The sequence below is a fragment of the Marmota monax genome, unplaced genomic scaffold, assembly GCF_021218885.2.
Source record: "Marmota monax isolate L192 unplaced genomic scaffold, Marmota_monax_Labrador192_F-V1.1 WCK01_AAM20220418_F8-fsc00124, whole genome shotgun sequence".
In the NCBI taxonomy this organism is placed as follows: Eukaryota; Metazoa; Chordata; class Mammalia; order Rodentia; family Sciuridae; genus Marmota; species Marmota monax.
The window spans coordinates 4513380-4530023 of record NW_026692505.1 but is presented as its reverse complement, the minus strand read 5'-3'; the positions used below and the strand labels follow the sequence as shown (position 1 = coordinate 4530023).

Below are 16644 nucleotides of genomic sequence, written 5' to 3'. Positions count from 1 at the left end.
AGAAAAGGGAAAGTCTAGTGAAAGTCACCATCTTTATCCTAACACAGTATGGCTCATAAGGTTATTAAACTATCATGCTCAAAGAGGAGTGGACTATATTTTTGGACTCAGTACACACAAAAGAGAGAAGAATCATAAATTATACTAAGAAACACACTGTTTGTTCTTTTATCCATCCATTCTGCAAATATTTTCTGAGTGCTTTTTACATGCCAGGCATCATGCTAGGTGCTCTGGATACAACAAATCAAAAAGCAAAGCCCTTTCTGTGTAAGAACTGACAAAAGTTTTGAAAGAAGTACACCAATAAAGCAGAAATTGCAGTACAGAGTAGCAATTGTGGTGTTTTAGAAAGAAAGAGAATTGGGAAAAGAATGTAGAAAACACACATAGAGAGAAGATAGAATATTCAGTGAACAGCAAAGGATTTGGTTTTCTGGGAACGGACTGATGATATAACTGAATAAAGAGAGATGAGATCCCTGATCCAAGCAGGAGCTTCATGAAATGCCTATATCAAGAAGTTCATAAATTAACCACGGGGATGTGAAGCTGTTAGAGAACCTTAGTGGGAAGATGATGTAAGCAGAGCTCACTTTTTGGATTATCTATAATAGAATGAACAATATTTTGGTTGAGAATAAAATTATGATTAGAGAATTCTAGCCTCTGTATCTTATTTAACCATTCTTCCCATCAAAAGAAAGTTTATGTATAGCGTCCTTTCGAAGGTAAATAACTCCTTAGATTGTAATTCTAATTATTTCCACCTAGGAGAAAGGAATTCGGTCAAACAGGTTAAATGACTTGCCCAAAGTCAGAGAGTTTCAGACAAAACTAGAATTTCGGACCCTGGTCTCCTTCTTCTCAAAAAGCATGTGTTAAAATTCACAAGGACCCAGCCCTTCAGCTTCAGAGAAATATTTTAACTAAAGTATTAATTATGATGTGTCTGTGTCAGCAGTACCATAAAGCAAGTGACCTTCATGGATAAGACTCTCTGTGGTTAAAATTAAAAGACAAAGTAAAATGGGATCCGATTATTAATGTAATTAGTTGATGATCTTGTGGAGTGACAGGTACATAAATGCCTATTATTGACTGATGATAATGGAGCATTCAAATCTCCAAACCTGTGCTCAAGTCCAGCTCTCAGAAATAATGAGGTACCCATTTCCTCCTTCCTGCCTCCTTGCAAGATGCTAATGCTGCATTCCCAATAATTATGTGCAAACTAAGAATGCTGTCAATGCCACCATTGATCCATATTAATTCCACTATTATTTTGTTTCTGTTGTTTGGTTTTTAAGAGCAAGTGTTTATGAGATTCTACCAGGAAAAGGATATCATGATTAACAGTTCTTCAAGTTTGCCAGATTCACAATAGGTACACAAAAGAAATATATTTAGGCTTTGGTATGCTGTTGTGTTTGGCATTTACTGGGAATCTTAAAAAAAGAAACCTCTCAAAGCTTCTATTGGAGTTCTTCTATTATATTTTCAGGCACTTCATTATTTAAATATAACTAGTAGCTCCTATATAGAAATAAAGTTTTGTAAGGACAGTATTCAAGTGAGTGGGCTTAGTTGGCTATTGAATTTGATAATATTCATGATGAGGTTATTCAATCATCACCTCCAGTCAGGAAAGAATGGTTTACCCAAGAACTCAGTTTAATAAATGATAGACCTAGTGCTCAAACACTAAGAAACAGATCCCAAGTCATTACACTGTTTTAAAACAAATTTGTATGTTCACCAGTGCACTATTATTTGGGAAGAAATTATTATTATTATTATTATTGTGTATATGTGTACTGAGAATTGAGCCCCCCAGGGGTACTTTACAAAGGAGCAACCTCCCCAGCCCTTTTTATTTTTTTTTTCCAATTTGAGACAGGGTCTTGCTAAGTTGTTTAGGGCCTCATTAGATTGTCGAGGCTGACCTTAAATTTGTGATCCACTTGCCTCAGTCTTCCAGTTGCTGGGATAACAGATTACAGGTGGAAACCCCTTTGCCTGGTTTTGGACATAAAATAATTCTTAAAGGAACCTAATTTTCTGAGAAGTGTATGTGTATGTATGTAACCATATTTTGTTTCACTCTATGGGTATAATAGAGGCAGGTGACTTCAAAGCGCATGTGTGCACATGTATGCACACACACATGCACACTCTGTCTCCCAGCCCCACAGATTTGAAATTTGGGAAAATGGATTGTTAGATAAATATTGCTCTAGGGAAATGAAATGAAAGTCAGTCTTTAAGTGTTTTAATGATAATGAAGAACAAAATAGCATGTGTTGATTCAAAGTAGGGCAGCTGTGGACACACAGTAAGCGAATGTCCCTAACTCCTGATGTCCATGGTGTCACCAGGGCAACTTAACTCTGAGCAAAGCAGATTAGTTGGCCACTCACCTAGATCGGTCCTGCTTATTTCTCATGTTTATAGAAGATTATCACCTTACACTTGTGAAATAAAATATTGATCCTGTTTTTTAAAGTAATATATTCTCATAGTAGGATAAAAAAATACAAAATGAAGAAAATCACCACCAAAAAAGTATTTTCATCCAAGATCTTCTCCGTGTACTGTACCCAAAGGGTTTTGCACCTATCTGTTCACAGTTTATAAAATGAATCAGGTGATGGAATGTTCTAGGCAACCTGGTATCAGTCTAGCCCCAGGAATAAAAATTGGCATTTCTGACCATGTGCCCTATATAATGCTTTTTTAATTTCTGAAAATTCTAAAATTTCTGAATTCTCACTTGGAAATCATCGTACAATAAGGTTTAAAATATTCCATCCCCCATAACAAGGGGATGGAGCAGAGTGTGGCACATTCTTTATTCTTTATGTCTTATGCCGTGTGACACTTTGTGATACTTCTGTTAAGGAATTAAGGAAGATTACCTTTTGATCCTCCAAATGAGAAAGGAAGAGTTGTAATTGCATGTCATTAATGCCAGTCTCTGTGGATGTAATAGAGGCAGGTCACTTCAAGAGCAAAGCAGTTACCACCTTGTATTCACAGATTCTAACACTAGAAAATATTTTTCTCTTGCCCCTGTTAAGATGATGAACTGATGCTGAAAACCCCTTAGAATTTATATCTACTTCTGAGAATATGGAATGTTTTTCTCTCTGACCAATTAAAAAAAATCTCTCTATATATGTATATATATAGAGAGATTTTTTTTTTGAGGTGGAGACAGAGGAGGAGGGAAGAAGGATAACAGAATAAACAGAATTCCTGGATTTCTTGGCATAGATTTATACAGTGGAATCCTTTTATATCCTATTTGTTCGTCTAAAGTTGTAAAATTCATTGATACTCTTATGCCATTGAATTATCTTTGGAAACACAGATTACAAATAAAAGCTCCATACTTCCTATGTGCTATGGGAGCAGCACAGTTTATCTAATCTAAGACATTTAGCTTGTTTCTTTTGGAGGTAATGGAGATAGCATAAATAGTACTGAAATGGATTATCACAGTTCATAAATGCCTTTGTGAATATATCGTTTTAGTCATTCTCAGAGGTGAAATAACTGGTAAAAGAGAGTAAATTTTTTGTGTATGGGACTAGGGCAAGAACCCAGTTCTCTGTCATGGAGCTACATCCTCAGCCCTTTTTGGTTTTTATTTTGAGACGGTGTCTAACTAAATTGTCCAGGCTGTTCAAGAACTCCCAATCCTTCTGCCTCAGCCTCCTGAATAGCTGGGGTCACAGGCACGCACCATCGTGTCTGGCAGGAGCAAATATTTTTAAGACTCTGATACATGCTGGCAAATTGCTTTCCAATTTATGCTGCCACCAGCAATAAGCGAAGATGGCAATTTCTTCACACCTGCTCATTACTATCAAAACAAGTCAAAACAACACAAAAGATTTGCTGCATAAATCAGGTATTATTTACTTTGTGTAGATAAATATCTTCAAAGACTGATACACACCAAGGTGTTCTGAACAATTAAAGTCTTTAGGTCAGGAGCAGTGTGTTTTGACACTCTGAGAGTACTTCTGGAGAGGCAGGGCAGGGAAGACTGTCCATTGAATGAAAACCCTCTGAATCCTGGGAGCACCAAGAGTGCATTGTCTATAAGGAGCTCATGAAACAGAAGGATAAATTTCGGATGAAAAATGGGAGAAAACTGAAGATAAGTACACCTGTCACATTTTTTTATTCATTTTTAGTTTTTTTAGAACTGCACTCTAACATTGGGAATGATCAGTTATTGTAATGTGCTAGGACATCCAAAACAAAGTGTCACACCCTGGGCAACTAAAAGAACAGAAATTTATTTTCATATGATTCTGGGGAATAAATGTCCAAAATAAAGATGTCAGCAGAGTTAATTATTTCTGAGGGCCTCTCTCCTTAGCTTGTAGATGGTCATCTCCTCATTTTTTTTTTGTTTGTTGTTATTGTTGTTGTTGTGTGGTTGGTTGGTTGGTTTTTTGTTGTTGTTTTATGGTCTTTCCTCCTTTGGTGTATTTGTCCTAATCTTCTCCTCTTTCAGACACCGGAGATATTGGATTAGGGCCCATGCCAAAGACATCATTTTAACTTAATTACCTTTTAAAAGACTTTATCTCCACATATACTCACATTCTAACGTACAGAGTGTTAGGACTTCAACATACGATTTTGGGGGACAAGATAGAGTCCATGATAACAGTATATTAAAATGTCTAGTTTCTCCTTAAAATTTAAATGCACTATTTTTGATACATAGTTATTTATTCACTAATTACTCATTGTCACCATATTTTTATGACAGAAAAATGTTGTACATCATGATTTTGTATATGTTTCTAAATCTTTGTTCACAAGCATGTCTTGTTTTATAACAAGCATACACAAAGAAATTATTTTAAATAACAGCTATATTTGATCTCTTAAATTCAAATTACATATTATGTATTGCATCCTTCATTGGAATGCAGCAATATCTACTGAGATTGACCATACATGAATAGGGAGTTATTTTTTTTTGGGGGGGGGGGCGGTGACTGGGCCATGTATCAGTAGGGATAAAAACTAAGTTGCTTTAAAGACAATATTTAAAGAAGATGACATATAATAACTCTACTACATGGCATTATGATCTTTTGACAGCATTTATAGGGGAAAATAATTTGATCTGGAAAAAGGCTTCTATGATAAGCTTGATGACTTTTAAGCTTGACTTAAGTGATATGGTTAATTCCATTACAGTTAAGGGAATGGATACAGCCAATTTTACCATAAATGACAAAATTATTCTCTATAATATGAATGAGGCACCGGAAATATTTTTTAAATGCAGCTTCTACATATATGCACTATGCATGCCTTAGCAAGTACTGGGCAACTTTAAATAAATAGTAAGGAATGATACAATATTGTTCTCATGTGTATCTCTGGAAGTTAGATATATGTTTATACAATATGTACATATATAATATATACACTTGTACTAAATATACATACATAGTATAACCAAATTTATCAAATATAATAGTTAATAATGAGAAGAGTATCTTGACTAAAGTTTGCATGTTGGGCATAAAAAGAATGAATCATTCTGATGATCATTTTATTTGGGCCTAAAACAGTGATTCTATTGTTATGAAGTAATTGTTGTCTTAGATCTACTTTGTAAGAACAGCTCTTCTAGTCAAAATTTCAGAAGGTTTTATAGGTCCTATGATATTGGGGTGCATACTTGACCTTTTCCAAATTTGCTCTAAATATAGACCTCTCTTTTAAGTCACAGTAATAGCAAACAAAACTTCTTCAGCCTTCTTCTGTCTCTGTGTCCTAACCTCTTCTTTTAAGGGCTCTAGTCACATGGATTAGGATGTACACTAGTGCCATCATTTTAACTTAATTATCTTTTAAAAGATCTTATTTCCAAATATTGCCTGACCTCCTTTCTCTCTTTCTTTCCTGAATTCACTGCTTTTAGCTATATAAATTTATCTGGAATTAGTTAACTATTTTAAGGAATTAATTTTCCCACAGATATTTGATCTTAGCACAGACCCTTAGAGACAATCAGCAAATAGAACATGGCCTGCCTGTTTTTTTGAGATTGTAAATCCCATTAAATCAATATTAAGAAAGCATTCATATTTCATATGTTAAATGCTCTTGCATTATAATAGTGTGAAGTTTTCAAATGAGCACAATGTGAACAGTGCAGAACTACACTTGAGGTTACATGAAGTGATAACCACTATACTTACTGTATTTAAGGATTAATTTTAGTTCAAGTCACGGTACATATTTTACCTTTATATAAATTCCCATGGAAATATATCTTAGTTTTGCTTATAGTAGTTGTCACTTTGTTGCAAATTTAAAACAAAACAATAAGATTAAATCATTTTTTAATTTAAAAAGGTTTTTGGTTGTTACCTATTGAATTATGATGTAAAGTAAAATTTCTTATAATGATAAGGCAAATAACCTGTCACTTCATCTTCAAATAGGATAATGTCAGTCTTTGAATTTAGGGATTCTTAAAAAGAATAAAGCTAATATCATATAATCTAATATCTTCTGATGAGGTACAACATTTGAGTAAAAGAACAGAAATTAAGTTGTCTGTCAGATTCAGACTGGCCTAGGGTAAAAGAGTGGTGACTGGTAACTGTACAGCTTGTGTTTAATCCTGACTATAGTAGTAGCTGGTTAATGTTTAGGTAGGTTACTAACATCTAGAATATCCTCTTGTTAGGATTCTTCCCAGAGGTTAATCCCCTTTCTCCTGGAAGATTCACTCTAAGCAGATGATATGATCCCATAATTTTGGAGGATTTGTGAAGAGTTGAGAAAGAGAGAGGATTCCATGTCCCCTGAAAAATCCGACAGGCATTTTTAAGCACAATGCACTATGGACATTTGGCCCTGCATAACCCTCTATTTTGAGGGGCTGTCCTGTACATTAGAAGATGATTTGCAAGGTCCCTGGCACCTGTCATTCGATGCCAGTAACGCCTCACCTGCAGTTACAAAAAGCCAAAATGTGTCCAGAAACTGTTAAATGTGCATGGTGGTGGGAGGGAGCAGCCAGAAGGCACCCTGGTTGGGAACCACTGAGAAAAACCATGATATGATGTGGGCACTGTCTGCACCCCCATCATCAGGTACCTAGGAGCTTCTAGTCACAGAGTAGTTAACAAGTATTGTCCACCTTTCAGGCTTGACATTTACAACTTTTTCTTCTGAGGGTACAGTTATTTTTTTTCTTTATTTCCTTTGTTTTTACTTCGTTCATTTTTGTTCATTCTTCAGTCTCTTTTCTTCTTAAGTTTAGCCTACATTCAGTTGAACTAAACCAATCTTCAAAAAATAAGGGTGTCTCCTCCTTCCTTTCTATAAAAATATTTGCATGATAGGGTTTATGTGTCTATCAGAAAAATCATACCAAGCAACTTTAATCCAAATTATAATGCACCAACTATTTCTCATGGTCAGAGAAATGTAGATATTCTAAGTTGGTTTACCCATTTCCTCTCTGTTCAGCTGTGGCCTTGTAATGCCATGTGTTTCCATGATGAATTTATTTTAGCCTGGCAGTGATGCTGACTCTCTAGAGTTTTATAGAACCCTTTGCTTCATACTTGTATCCCCATGGATATTAAACAGTTGGATTCTTGCTTGACCTGTGGAAAACATTAAGTGTTTCCTTGTCATTTGAGGATATTTTCTGTTCCTCTAGTCATGCCAGACCACAAGTAAACCCAGAACATAAAATTACAGCTATTAGGAATCATTTTAAATGCCTTATTCCAATAAAATAAAAAGCATTTTTATTTCAATTTCTCTGATGCAAAATTCATGAATAAAGTTTGTCATCCATACTTGAGTTTCTCAATTATTTTACACATAACCATAATTTAAAAAAATTTTTTCCAACTGACAGATGAATAGCAGTTTAGAAATATCAGTTATGAATAAGGTATATAAATGAATCTAAATCATTTAATGTTTTTGAAGAACTATTTTTACGTTTCAACATTTTGTAGTTTTTAATAGCTGGCATCTTTTGGCCACTTACTATGTTTTGGAAAGTGTTCTAAGCAACTCATTTGTAGAAACCCATTTAACATTCACAACAACTTAATTGGAAGTGAAAATCTGGCTCTCAAGTTTATGTCAATGACTCAAAGTCTGGGCTGGCATAGTCCAAGGAACCAAGGTTCAAATCCAGGACACATGAAATTCTAGTTTTGTCCATAAAACAAAAACATTGGCCTAGACTGTATTTTTTTCTTTATCTGTATACACATATATTTGTGTGTGTACAGAGTTCCTTTTAAGCAATTTGGCTGAACACCATGGACGTGTGTACACGCCCATCCTTCTGGACCACCACCACCTCTATCTAGGACACTTGGTATCTTGATGTCTTAAAAGTGCTTCATTCCATGTAACAATGGAAACCCCTCAGGTGATATTTTGCATTCTATTTACTTGATTATCCACTCAGATACCATCTACAACTAAAATTCTTTGAGGTTTTTAAATGTAAATTCTGGAAGAAAAATAATTTTTTTTTAAATTTTTGCTTTATAGATTTTACCATTCACTATCAAATTTTACTTGAAAGTACTAATAAAGATCACAAAAAGGAAGTTGACATTTTCTGGTTTGTTTCCCAACATCTGGATATTTTAGGTAGCTAAAATGTCAAAAAATATGAACAAAATGAGTGAGATTTCGTTCAACATTTATTTGAAGTTCTTGTGATTAGCGTTACCATTTGCAATGTGAATCTTCAGATCTAGATCTGTGCCTTTACAGAGGTGGTTCTCTGAACACACTTAAAAATTAGGAATCTAATAGAATAATAAAATGGAAATGATGAAAATATTGGGCTTTAGTTCAGCAACTCGTGATTCTATTTCCTTTTGATTTCTAAATTACCCAAGTTCATTTGAACACATTTAAATCTATTATCTGCACTTTCCCTCTAGATTCATTGCCTCCAAGTTTGAAATGTTATTACTGTGCAAATGATTCTCTGTTCATTTTAATTGGTGCTCCACTGCCACTTTTTGATGAGCAAATATTATAAAGCTTTTATTATTGTAAAATCTGTTTAACCTGATTCTTCATCTTCTTATAGCAAAATTCATGTAGCATGTTTGAAAAGAGATAATTCTGAGTTTTTGTGTGACACTGACATTTGAGTATCAGAAACAAAATCTGCTTCTATGCTTCTTCCTGGGAATAAAGTTTCTTTTAAGACATAAAAATATAGAGGTGTTTTAGGGGTTCAAATCAAGGAGCATTACAGAATATTTATATCCTGTTCTTTTTGTTAATGAACTTCAGTTAGAAAGATCAAAAATAGGATGTCTTTTTAACGTTCATATGTGGATATACATTATGATCAATGGTTGAGCTTTAAACCATGTTTTAGTTTTATGTACTGGTATTTCCCAGTATTTTTATTACATTAGGTATATTTATAAGAATATATATATTTTTTTCCATTAGGTTCCTGTCCTGAGACCATAGCAGGATGTGCCTTGGACAAAGGTATGTATTTAATATGTTTCAGATTTTCTATGTGAATAAAGTATAAAATTTTATAATAATTATATTACTGTTGCATGCTTAGCTATATGGTATTGTGTTTCATGTTACTGTACAGTATATAATATGTACTCTTACATCAGACAAAAATATTCTAGTGAGAAAATATCAGAATCAGAAATCTAATTATCAAATATATATCATTGCCTGGGTACAGAAAGCCTCAATCCTCACAAACTGTGTTCTAAGAACTGTCATCATTAATTCCCTCTCAATTAAAACCATGGGATTATTCCAAATTTGATGGAAGGTGTTTAGCAGTATTTAATGACCATCATGATTTAATTACTGAAATAAGATTATATGTGCCTAGAATTATCAGGAAAGAATTATTTATAAGTGTCTGGATTTTGGGTGAACAAATAGAGAAATCAAGTCAGAATTATAAATCTATTTGGAAAAGGAAATATTATGAAAATAATTAGACCAACAGCTCAGTAAGAAGTATATAAATGTACTACAAGAAAGATACAAGAGTTGTTCAAGGTCAGTACAGGATACCTGTTATTTCAAACTAGAATGTTATTGCCAAAAAAAAAAATGGAGGTCAAGAATCATTAAAAAGATATATAAGGAGAACCTATGAGGAAAGAGCAAGGGAATTAAGACTCTAAAGAACAATAGTAGACAGGGATGGAAACTGAAAAATGAATCTCACATGTAGGAGCTATTAATTGCCAATCCTTTTCTAAGAGGAAGTATCAAGAGAGTAATTTCTCAAACTAGAGCATAAAAGATGTAAGTGAGCTCCAGGATAAGGAAGGAAGAGAAGTTTTGGTGTTTTTTTTTTTTCCTAGAGACATTATAAATCAAATATATTCACAATGGCTGATGATAGTTTCTCAAAAGTTTTTCTAGATCATCAACCTAGTTCAGGTTCATTCCAACTTCACAGATGAGCTAGTGAGACAGTGTGCTTTATTTTTCTGTGTGTAGAAGTAAATTTATAGTTAAAATAATTGGGGGCATTGGTTTGGGGTTATGAGACAAATATGGGGAGGGGTGTGCATGTGTGTATACACTATCATTACAAGTAATTGATGCCTATTCTATTTCATACAAACATAATAATTGGGGAAATACACTCATATATCCATCTCTAATTGTATCTGACTCAAACATACGGTTTATGTATTCTACCACATTGCTCTTATATGAAAAAACACTCTTTAAATGTATATGTAGATAATTTTCTGAGATTTTAAAATCGAAACACACTCCCAGATTTTTCTTGACCCTGTTTTTCACATAATTTTCTTCTGAGTGATTGAGTCCCTGTTCAGAGACTGATGTGACTTTAGAATATCCAAGGAAAATATGCAGCTAATGTGCATTGCCAGACAGAGAATGAATGGCTCCAGGCACAAATCTCCATTGTGTCAGGCTTTGGCATGACTTTTGGCAGAAAACTAAATCGAACTGCACAAGGCAAGTAATCTTGATTTCCCATGGATGTGTGGCCTCAACCTCAAGCCTGCTGTTAGTCATTACTATTCTTTTTTTCTGATGTACCAGGGAATGACATTGCTGGTAGTGAATTGAAAACTAGGGTATTTTCTAAGTCTTCTAGAATTGGGAGAGTCTTGGCTCTGAAACTGGACCATCCTGGATTGGGGTTTGACTGTCACTTACTGGCTGTGGAAATCCTGGGCAAGTTACGTCAGATAGAAAATGAATTTACTTATCATTATCTCTGGGGTTGCATAGGGACTAAAATGACATAATAATGGTCCTTAGGTGGTACTTGTATCTGTTACAAAGTAGGCATTTAATAAATGCTATCTTACTGCTTTCCATTTCTGTAATGCATTAGATTTTGTTTTAAACTTTATAATAATCCTCTCAATCATTCTATAAATAGAATAAGAATGATTCTAATATATCATAGTAAGTTTTAAGTTACATAAACATATACAATAATATTTATCTTTGGTTGGTCACCATTTTTGTGGGGGAGAGTTATTGCAAGTTCAATTTTTATTGACATTCCATTTTTTTAAGAGTTACATATAAGGCTAAGTGTGTTTATATTGAATGAGGTTTGTTTCTTTTTCTGGGGGGCTAGTATCTCGATTTAATTTTAGGTTTTGTTAATGCAGTCAAGGAAGGAAATCACATTTTAAAATGTATATGGCTAAGAAAAATTATGCATTCATAGCATACATTTTTTAACTTAGCTTAACAGTTTACTTTAGCTCCTTTATTAAGAAAATACTTTGCATCATATATTGCATTAGGTGCTAAAAATACAAAGATGAGATAGATGCTCTTTACCCTCAAGGGAGTTATAATCTTATATGGAAAGAAACATATAAATACATAATTTTAGTACAATGTGTTACATTGGAGAGGTCCTACTAGAGGGGGGAAACGTAGAAAAGATATCTTAATCAATCTGGTTTCTTGCAAGGTTAAGTTACCCTAGGCATCAATGTAATGATTACTTGGCCATATAATTGTAAAATGTAAAACAAGAGGATGGGCAAATGTCAAAAGTAAAGGCAGAGAAATTACTAGGAATCTATTCTGAGAACTGAAACAGTGACTGTACAACATTGGGAAGCTAAATCCTCCCCATTTTTTCCTCTAAGTTATAGATTTAAGATGCATTTAGAGTATTATTTTACAGGTCTAATATTTATGTATAAGGGTGTTTGTCACGGTCTCATAACATAATGGGAAACAAGTATTAAGTAATGAGACTATACATATTTTAGTATATGTAACAAGATATTTTACAGTTACTAAAATTCAAGATTTTCAAGATCATTTGAGGAAGCGTGTTCTTAAAAACAGGAAAAACTACGAAATTATAGTACCCAACCTCTTTTATACATATGCTTACATATTTTATATATCAGAAGATATAGAGGTAATCAAACAGATACACATATAATGTACTTTTGTTAGGGGATATAGTTCTAAGAGAACACTTAGAAAAAGACTGGAAAAGCACACCTGGCTGATCATTAAGAGTGATTTTCTCTGTGGTGGGTAGGTGAATTACTTCTATTTTTTCCCAAAATTTTAACATATGGTTTATATTTTACATGAATGTGCTGAATACACTCTCCTATGGCTCCCATGGTTCCTTCCCAAGGTCACACCTCTGGGTAATCCCCTCCTCTTAAGTATGGGTAGGACTTCTGACTTGCTTCTTACCAACAGGCTATGGCTAAGGCAAAAACGCCTCATGCCTTTGATGTTACTATATGTTAAAGGTGATACAATGGCAAACCTATTAGTTTGTTAAATCATACAAGACTACACCTTGTTAGTGTATTCCTTCTTTCACCTTTCATGGACATTAAGAAACAACATGTGGGCTGGGGTTGTGGCTCAGTGGTAGAGTGCTTGCCTCACATGTGTGAAGCACTGGGTTCAATTCTCAGCACCACATATAAATAAATGAATAAAACAAAGGTCCATCAACAACTAAAAAAATTTTTTTTAAAAAAAGAAGTAACATGCTCTGTTGCTGGAGGCCGTAGACAGGGCCACATGGAAAGGAATTAAGGCAGTCTTGAGGAACTCAGGTGGTCTCCAGATACTGAGAACGGTCTCTGGCCAACAACCAGCAAAAAATAAAGATCCTTAGTCCTACAGTCAAAAGGAAATAATTTCTGCCAACCACCTGTGTCAAATTGAAAGTAGATTTATTCCTGGATGACTCTCTCCTCAAGAACTCAATCTAGCCATTGTCTTGATGTAGGCTTGCACAAGACTATGCATAGATTTACCCAGGAAAACTATGAGATAATAAATGTGAGTTATTTTAAGACACTAAATTTGTAGTAATCTATTATGCATCAGGGGGAAATGATTTCTATGGACTGAATTGTGTCTTCTTAAAATGTATATGTTGAAACCATAAGTTTCAAGGTGATTATATTTTAAGAAAGAGCTTTTAGGAGACAGTTAGGTTAAGTAAACTCATAAAGATGGGATCCTAATCTGATAGGATCCTATTGCAAGGAAGAGAGCAAAGATCTCCTTTTCTCCACTGTCTGTCTACACGCACGCACGCGCGCACACACACACACACACATACACAAAGAGATCATGTAAACATGAAGCAAAATGGCAGCCACTACCAAGCCAAGAGAAGAGCCACATTATTAGATCCAGTTTTTTGGAAGCTTCATTTTGGCCTTCTGTTCTCCAAAACCATGAGAAACACACTTCTGATGTTTAAACCATCAGGTCTATGGTATTTTGTTATGGTAGCCTGAGCTCTGAGAGAGATTGATACCAAGAAAAGAGGTGCTGCTATGACTGCTACCTAAAAATGTAGAAGTGGCTTTGGAACTTGATAGTGGATAGAGGCTGAAGAAGGTCTGAGGTGCATGCTAGAAATACATGTAATTATGATAAAATCTCAGATGGAAAAGAGGAACATGTTATTGGAAACTGGAGGAAAGGGTATTTATATTACAAAGTAGGAAAACACTTGGCTGAATTGTTTGCTAATGTTTTGTGGAAGGTAGAATTTGTGAGTAATGACACTGGATATTTAGATGAGGAGATTTCTAAGCAAAGTTTTGAAAGAGTTCTGGCTATTTATAGTAAAATGTCAGAGGAGAGAGATGATTTGAAGAAGAAATTTTAACACAAAAGAACCAGAATTTAAAGATTTGGGAAAATTTAAGTATATTACAAAGATGAGAAAGACTACTTTAAAGATACCAAGACTTTGTCTACACTTCAGGAAGAATTTATTAATTTATATAAATAAACTGACAGTTTGAACTGAAGGGGACAAAAATAAGACAAAATATCTTCAAGGCTGTTGGATTTCTTGGATTTAACAGGATGAGGCAATAGAGCTATTTGGCTGCAAACATGCTAATCTTCCAAAATAAAACAAACACCAGAGTTTATTCAGAAGTCATCCAGGTCAATGTCTGTTTCAACAGACCAAATGGCCTCTGCTCAGAGTCCCTGGGCAGGACTTCCCTGCAGAGCTATTGAGGGCAGAGCCTTTTGGAACCTTGGGTTTGGAACCTTGGCTGATATCTGCAGGAACAATGTGTCTTGGACTTCCAGCTTCCAGAACTATGAGAAAGTAAATTTGGTTTTCAGTACACTCAGTCTGTATTTGAGCAGATCAATATGCCAATGAAATGAATATAAAAATACTGTTTAGAAAACATAAGTGATCAATATAAAGTCAGAGAAGAGCAGAAGAGTGTGGAATTATTCCAGGTTTAGGTTTAGGAAATTAGAAGTAATTGTTAGTTTCTGTAGAAATAAATGATTTTTAAAAAAAGCAATTTATGGGAGCAGTAATAGATAATTTTTATATTTTAATGTAATTGAAATTTTTATTGAGATAATTGTATATTAATGTGCAGCTGTGAATTATAAATCAGGGTTCTTGTATTCTATGCCCAGTGTTCCCTAATAGTAACATTTTGCAAAACTCGTATCACCACCAGGATATTTAAATTAAGATAAACCACTAATGTTGCTTATTGCTATTTGTAATAACTTAAGTTTTATACAATTTTATCACCTGTGTAGGCTCATGTATCTACCCTCACAGTTAAGATCCTGAAGAGTTCCAACAGTACAAAGATCTTTCATGTTGTCTTTTTATAACCATACTCTGTCCCTTTTATTTTCCCATTTCCACTCTATGCCTGATCTCCATCAGCTACTACTTTGCCCTCTATTTTAAAACATGGTATATAAATGGGATCCTTTAGGAACTGGCTTTGTTGCACAGCATAATTTTCTGGAGACCCACCCAATTTGTTGCATGCGTCATTATTTATTTTTATTATTGAGCAGTATTCAATTATATGTTTGTGCTACAATTTGTTTATCTAATAGAAGATATGTGAGCTGGTTCCAGTTTTTGGCAGTTACTAGTAATGCTGCTATGAATTATTTCCTGTACTTGAAATCTTACATTAGGTCTTATCACTTGTAACTCAGCTTTTTACTTTTCTTTTAAGATATATTAGTTTTCCAGTGGGGAAAAAAAAACATAAAAATATATTCTGGCATGTGGCTTTGACACAGGGAAACAGTATAAGCATAGTGGGGCTACAGTCTAGAACTCAGACTACTCATGGAAACAGGGTAGACACTTTGTAGAGAGATACTTCTCAAAACACTAATAAATAAAGTTCAGTTCAGAGCTGGGGATTTAGCTCAATTGGTAGAGTGCTTGCATTCCATGTATAAGGCCATGGGTTCAATCCCCCTCACAGGGTGGACTTAATAGTCTACTTGCTCTAGGTCTATGGGTGTGGAGTGACAGGGTGAAGTATAGAAGCAGACCAAGATGAGGGAAGGAAAGGAAGAGATGCCGAAGTTCTCTGCTTTCTTTTTGGGGGAAGTTGCGATGGAGGTACCAGGGATTGGACTCAGGGGCAGTAGACCACTGAACCACATCCACAGCCATATTTTGTATTTTATTTAGAGACAGGGTCTCACTGAGTTGCTTAGTGTCTCACCATTTTGATGCTGGCTTTGAACTCGCGATTTTCCTGTCTCAGCCTCCAAGGCTGCTGGGATAATAGGCTTGTGCCACCATGCCTGGCATGCTCTGCTTTCCTACATCCCTTCTTCCCTCCCTGCTGTGATTTGTCTAGGTTTGTACTATGCAGGGGGGAAAGACACCATATTTCCACATGTAACTTTCCATGGCAAATGTCTATCTACCCAGGAGAGTGCTTGGTTGTCACCACTGCTCTGTCTCTTGCCTTCTGTGCTTTCTACAAACCTGGAACCCACATGCTCCAAGGTGGCCTTTCTCACAGTCATCTTTGGCTGCCTTTTCAGATCACCTGTTGAGGTCTAATTCTATATGGTCACCTGGTATGTCAGATGTGAACAAGGTTTACCCTCCTTATGTTCATCCCACCTCTCAACAGTTTCCATCTCTGGGGGACACAGGTCAGATTTCAAAAAAGAGAAGATGTGTAGTTCTTCAATACAGAGCCTATATTGAATTATGCCCATTTTCTTTTTTTTTTTAATTTTTTATTGTTGGTTGTTCAAAACATTACATAGTTCTTGATATATCATATT

The 16644-nt window shown here is 34.8% G+C and overlaps 1 protein-coding gene across 14 annotated transcripts in view; it reads left to right on the top strand.

The window, feature by feature from the left end:
- Positions 1-16644, top strand: part of Ptprd (protein tyrosine phosphatase receptor type D) — a 2207759-nt gene that overhangs the window by 790258 nt on the left and 1400857 nt on the right. For all 14 annotated transcript variants that reach the window (XM_058579708.1, XM_058579705.1, XM_058579707.1 and 11 more), the window contains one exon: positions 9505-9546. The gene's annotated coding sequence lies outside the window, so the exon portion shown is untranslated. The remainder of the gene's footprint in view (positions 1-9504; positions 9547-16644) is intronic.